Below are 6,000 nucleotides of genomic sequence, written 5' to 3'. Positions count from 1 at the left end.
CAAATCTCTGTTAGAGCACAGACCCAAAACAGACTTCTTTGCTCCACCAAAAAAGTCAAGTCTGGTTCAACCCCCACCCAGTTTCTTTTTCAACTTTTCAGAACTGCCACAAACCGAAAAATCAATGATTTCCCCAGTTCTACTTGAGAGTCAATACCATGTTTATCAGCCACCACTGTGCTTCTCAGCTGGTGGCCAAAGAACCTAGTGCTAGCTGAATTGATTAGCTGAACTCAGCATAAATATGTTTGCCCCCTTACCACATCCAAGTCTTCAGCTGGGCTGTAGTGGGGCAGTGCAGAAGGTTTGCAGGTCCCTGAACCCACCCAACATTCCCTGGTGACTGCGAACCTCAGCCCTGCCCACTCCCTTCCTTTGCAGAGCTGAACACCTCTTCATCCAGCAGGCTGTCAATCCAATGCTCAGTGATGTCAAGAAAAAGGTTTCATTATATCGAGATGATGGCAAGGCTGAAGGTCTTGGGGGGTGGGGAGTAGATGTCTTGTAATGATTTGTATTACAAAGAGAGGTGGAGTTAAGCTCTCTGTAATCTGCAGCTACTAGTAGCAAATATCTCCAACAGCCAGTGATGGGACACTAGATGGGGAGGGCTCTGAGTTACTTCAGAGAATTCTTTCCCAGGTGTCTGGCTGGTGGGTCTTGCCCACAAGCTCAAGGTCTAACTGAACATATTTGGGGTCAGGAGTGAATTTCCCCCCAGGTCAGACTGGCAGACACTGGGGGTCTTTTGCCTTCCTCTGCAGCATGGGACATGGGTCACTTGCAGGTTTAAATGAGTGTAAATGGTGGCTTCTCTGTAACTTGAAGTCTTTAAATCATGATTTGAGGACTTCAGTAAGAGGTTAGGGGTCTATTATATGAGTGGGTGGGTGAGGTTCTGTGGTGTGCAGGAGGTCAAACTAAATGATCGTCCCTTCTGACCTTAAAGTCTGAGTCTATAATGTTGAAACATGTTACTTAATACAAATGGTGAGAAAACAAGCAAAAAAAAATCAGGAAATAGTTAAGACTTGTGTTAAATTTAACAACTGTACCAGGAGAGCACATCCCACCTCGGAGAGGTAGGAGTCAGTTGGTTAAGTTTGGAGGCTAGGATGAGCACTTAGCAACTGAGTTGAGGGAATATGAAAGATTGACAGCTGGAAGTGGGGCGTGACGAAGGGGGCAGGTGACAAAATTGAAAAGGAGATGGGAGGGGAATTTAGCCTGCCTCACTGGAGGTTAGAGGTTTGGCTTCTGAGGCAGGAGTGGGTGATGCTTCTAAATAGGGGTCTGAGAGGGTTTGTCAACTTGGGCTGTGGCATGTCCCTGAGGCAGGAGGCTGGAGAGATGGTGCAGAAAATCTGGGAAGATTTGGTTGCTGGGAGAGCAGGTGTCTGGCATTTAGAATGGCTTTGGATATTCAGAGATAAAGAGCCTGATTATGCATTGCCTTACACTTTGTGTAGTCACACCTGTGCCAGGTAGGTTAAAGATGTACTGGGAAGATTCTGAGTTGGCAGCCTTTTACACCTATCCTACACATGTGTGACGGCTGAAGGTGTAAAGCAGCAGAGAATCAGACCTAAACACTAGATGCTTATGGAAGAAGGTGATGTAACAATAGGTATGTGTCAGAGTATGATGTCTAAAATTTAACCTGGTTTTGTTACCAGGAGGAAGCACATTGTTTGTTTAAAATTCCCCGCCCCCCCCCCCCCCCCCGGAACCCAAAGAGTTCTCTTCAAACTTCACAAACAACCCCAACTTGCAAATTGGCATGGTAGATCCCAGCTAGAGAGAATTCCCTAAGATGACTAAAAATGAATGAAAAGCCAGCCTTTGCCAGGAGATCAGTACCAGGAAATGTATTACTGAACGACACTGTCATGGCACTTTAAAAGAGTTTTATTTTGCTTACATTTGATCCCCGCCCCACTTCAATGGTGGCTTAAGTAGAACCAAAAGGAAGGAGAAGTTCTGGGGTAGCTGTTTATAGCTGCTATAGCAACTGTACAATGCAGAGTAGTTTGAAAGGCCTCCTCGCTGTCTGTTGCACAGGACAAAACCTTCTCCTTTGCTAGTAAGTGGAGAACAAACACACAGGTGCTACACTGATTTATCTGCTGCCTGTTAGTTGTTAAACGTGTTTACAAGTCAGCCTTTCTATGAAAGAGTGACATGACTGGATTCCATGGTCATAGTAGTATGAGTACAAGGATGGCTTGAGGAAGTTGAAAGATCTGACTTCCGATCCTGATTCTGCTACACTCAGGTGGGCAAGTCACTTTACCCATCTGTAAAATGGCAATAATACATTGGAATCCTGATTTATCAGGCCCCAATTATTCAAATCCTTCCTAGTTGCTAGACTATCAATTCCATCTGGAAAAGTAAGTGTGTGTGTGTTGCGGGGGGCAGGGTTTGAATACCAGCTGCGTAGATCAAGAACTCAGCAAGATGGAAGCAAATACGAAGCACAAGAAGTCAAACCAGCATATTCCTGACTTATTAAATTCAAGTCTCCGAAGCCAAGACTGGAAAAGGGGAAGTACAGCAGCAACTGCAATCTCACCAGACTCTTGAAGGCTAATTGTTCATATTTGTAAATGTAACTCTCAAATGATCTAAGTATAAAATTGTCTGACCGGCTCTCTTATAGCTTTGCCCTGCTCCAGTGATCTTGCCAAGGCATAGAAAAACTGACTTTTTTAGACACATGCCTGTTCTTATCTCAGTATGACACTTTTTATTGTGAGTTTAAACAAAAAATATCTCCCTGTCCCTGACCAATCTATCACTGAGAGGTTTTGTAGTCCCTGACATTGCTTCCTTCAGATGTCAGTGATACTGACTTCATGGAAGCCTATTCAGTGTTAGTTCCTCGATCAACACAAAATTCCTTCTTTTCTGGGGGATTTGGGGTGGAAGAAAGGAGAAGACACCTATTAAATTGTCAGTCAAGGGAGCTGGTGGAAGCCCCATCACTTAAATTATAACTCAATATACAATTTGACTAGACTAGACACTGAAGAATACACCCTAGGAACAGACCACTGGCCTTTGCCATGTCTAGATTCCATGATTAAAACATGGGCAGGGGGAACCCCTGTACTTACTCCCCAGTAACTGCAGTCTATGCTGGAGTTTTCAGGAGTCAATTCAATGGCCTAGTCTCAGGGGTTCCAAAGAATCCTCCCTGTAGGGACCCAAAGCATTCTAGTAGGGAAAGACTATAGTGGCAGTCAAGCAAGGGGCAGGGTGCCTTTGTCTTTAGGGCATCTCTGAGCTGTATGTCAGGGCATGCACCAGTCGAAAGGGAGTGGGCAGCATACTCTTTCTGTCCAGTCAGTGAAAAACATGCAGTTAAGTGTATGGAGTTTCTTATGTTTGTCCAATGTAAGGAGAAAATTACTCCCAACTCCCATAGGGAAGCAGACACCATGGTTTTCAGATCTGAACTGAATTGTCATGGTGTGACATTCCCCAGGTCACCCAGAAATAAAAGGTAAAACACAAACTAATACCAAACAAAGAAAAGGTTTCTCTCTAGTAGTCGTACTTGCTGGAAGCCCTTCACCCAGGACCTCTCCCCCAGTTCAATGTTAATTTTCTTGTCCTTCAGGTGGTGTTGATGCTGTGAGTAGAAATGAAAGGAGAGGTATTTTGGGGCCTTTGTTCTCCTTTCTTATAGCTCTCTTTTTCTTTGAAAATCATCTCCAGCTGAGGTTCAGGAGACAACCAGCCTGTGGAGACAGGAACCTCCAGCTGTTTGTTAACAAAATGTAAATTTCTCAATCACACCCTTTTTCCTGTGAAAGAAGGGCTGCTTGACCAGGTGATGGTCCATATGATTTCATTGCCACCTGGCTGAGGCATCAGTTTGTCTTTTGTCTCTGAGGAACTGGATTGTGGCTGTTTCCTTAGATTTAGAATATGTCTAAGCAACATCATAAAGTAGACTCTTAACTTTACATTATGCTACACACTGTTGCCACACATTTTACCAGGAAAATGATGATCAGCACATTATGAATTTTCAAATGATACCTCACAAGGCATACTTTGTACAAAATCCATTATAGTTTTGTAAAAGGGTGAACGTAGGAATACAGACTGTCACACACACACCTGATGTTTTAGGATGATAATAATATGCTTTGACTATTGCTGCTACTCAGTCATCTGAAGTCAGTCCCAGAGCAGAGTTAAGTGGAAAAACTGGCCATTGAAGCAATTTTTCCCCCCAGAGACTGGAATTTCTGGAGCATGTCCTCCTCAAATGGTGTGACCCAACCCATCATCTTAAATTCAGTTTTGCTAGTTAATTGGCAGTCAGGAACTGTCTCAGTATGTTTCTAGAGCAAACCCAGCTCAGCAGCATGGTTGATCCCTATGTGAAACAGCAAGCAAAACCATTCACGCTACTAGAAGGTCAATTGGTGCATAACACTGCCTCTTACTGCCAAGGGTGCACAGTGGGAAGGACTTAGATAGCTTTCCTTTCTTGTTATGCTATTTCTTCTTAGCTGCAGGTATCCCCTGACCTATTGGCAACTCAAACATGGGCAGGGAGAGGCAAGATGAGCAAGCAGCATCCTGCTCAGTGAGTGGGACCTCTGTCCTGTGGAGCTCTAGAAAGTGATCTGAGTTCCCATAAGGAGGTTGTGGCTTCACACTGCCCTCAGTGCAGCATTGTATCTATAATAAGGTATGTCTGGTCCAAAGACAGCCACCTTACGTGTTGTGATTAGGTCATCATTCAAGACTAACAGTCTGTATCTGGCTACACTTCCATCTGTACTGATACTTGTTCGATCATTTCCTTGCATTTCTTCTTGCAGCTTTACAGCTGCCTGTTCTCTTACAGGCTTAGTCACAGTAGGCAAGTTAGAGATCATTCAGGCTTTGGCTCAAATGAAGAGTGAGAAGGACTCTTTGGGGGAAGGGGGAAGAAAAGGCTTAAATGCCATTATTTTAAAGCTAATAATGATATGTCCCTCTTGTAAAGGAAAACCTCCCTTTGTTAAAGAAGATAGGCATAGTTACCCACCCCCACTCTGTTCTAGAATACTCTTTGGGTATGAATCCAACCTGCACATGCAAACCTGGCCAGCTCTGAATTTGCAACTGGTGTCAGATCCTTCTAGTTTGCTATCAGATGTGTAACACTGACAGCTGGTGATAGTCCTTTAACAGAGATTTTCTCAAAGGTCTTAGATTTTGCCCTTGAAATACAGCTGAAATTAAGTCACACTTCAACTGCTGCTGTCTCTGATAGTTGCTGCCAGTGATGACTGACTATCCTGCAGAAGGTCACTAGCAAATTGCACAAGGAAACTGCCATCCTGTTGGGTTAAGTTGGTTTCCCAGAGACAAGAGGAGAAATGTTTGGGATTCTGGCGGACCTCTACAATATATGCAGCACCTGTGTCTGAACTGCTTATAAATCCGAGTGGAACATCAGACGTAAAAAACTAAGGCAATGGGTCTCAAACTTTTATACTGGTGACCCTGTTCACATAGCAATCCTCTGAGTGAATGCTCCCCCATATAAATTAAAACACTTTTAAAAATATATTTAACACAATTATAAATGCTGGAGGTAAAGCGGGGTTTGGGGTGGAGGCTGATAGCTCGTGACCCCCCATGTAATAACCTTGTGACCCCCTGAGGGGTCCCAACCCCCAGTTTGAGAACCCCTGAACTAAGGGAACTCTGTGCTTACGCTGCATTGATGTATAATGTGCTTTAACTGCAGCATGAAGGTTTAATTAAAATAAACTTGATAAACATACAGACTTAGAAAACAGGATGAATTTTTAGCTTCCTTCCCCCCTGCTAATAAGTGAGGCAAGGTCATCTCTTGATGACCCTGTAAAGCAGTAGGGTGTGACCTGCTTTTGAGTGCATGGAAGAGTTTTTCAAAGTGGCTTCAGCAGCAGTGTTTCTGTCCCATGGGGTATATGTGGCTTAACAGGAGAACTGAGGATTTGTGAG

This window comes from Natator depressus, chromosome 5 (genome assembly GCF_965152275.1).
Source record: "Natator depressus isolate rNatDep1 chromosome 5, rNatDep2.hap1, whole genome shotgun sequence".
Classification (NCBI taxonomy): Eukaryota; Metazoa; Chordata; order Testudines; family Cheloniidae; genus Natator; species Natator depressus.
Note: the sequence above shows the minus strand (reverse complement) of the source record.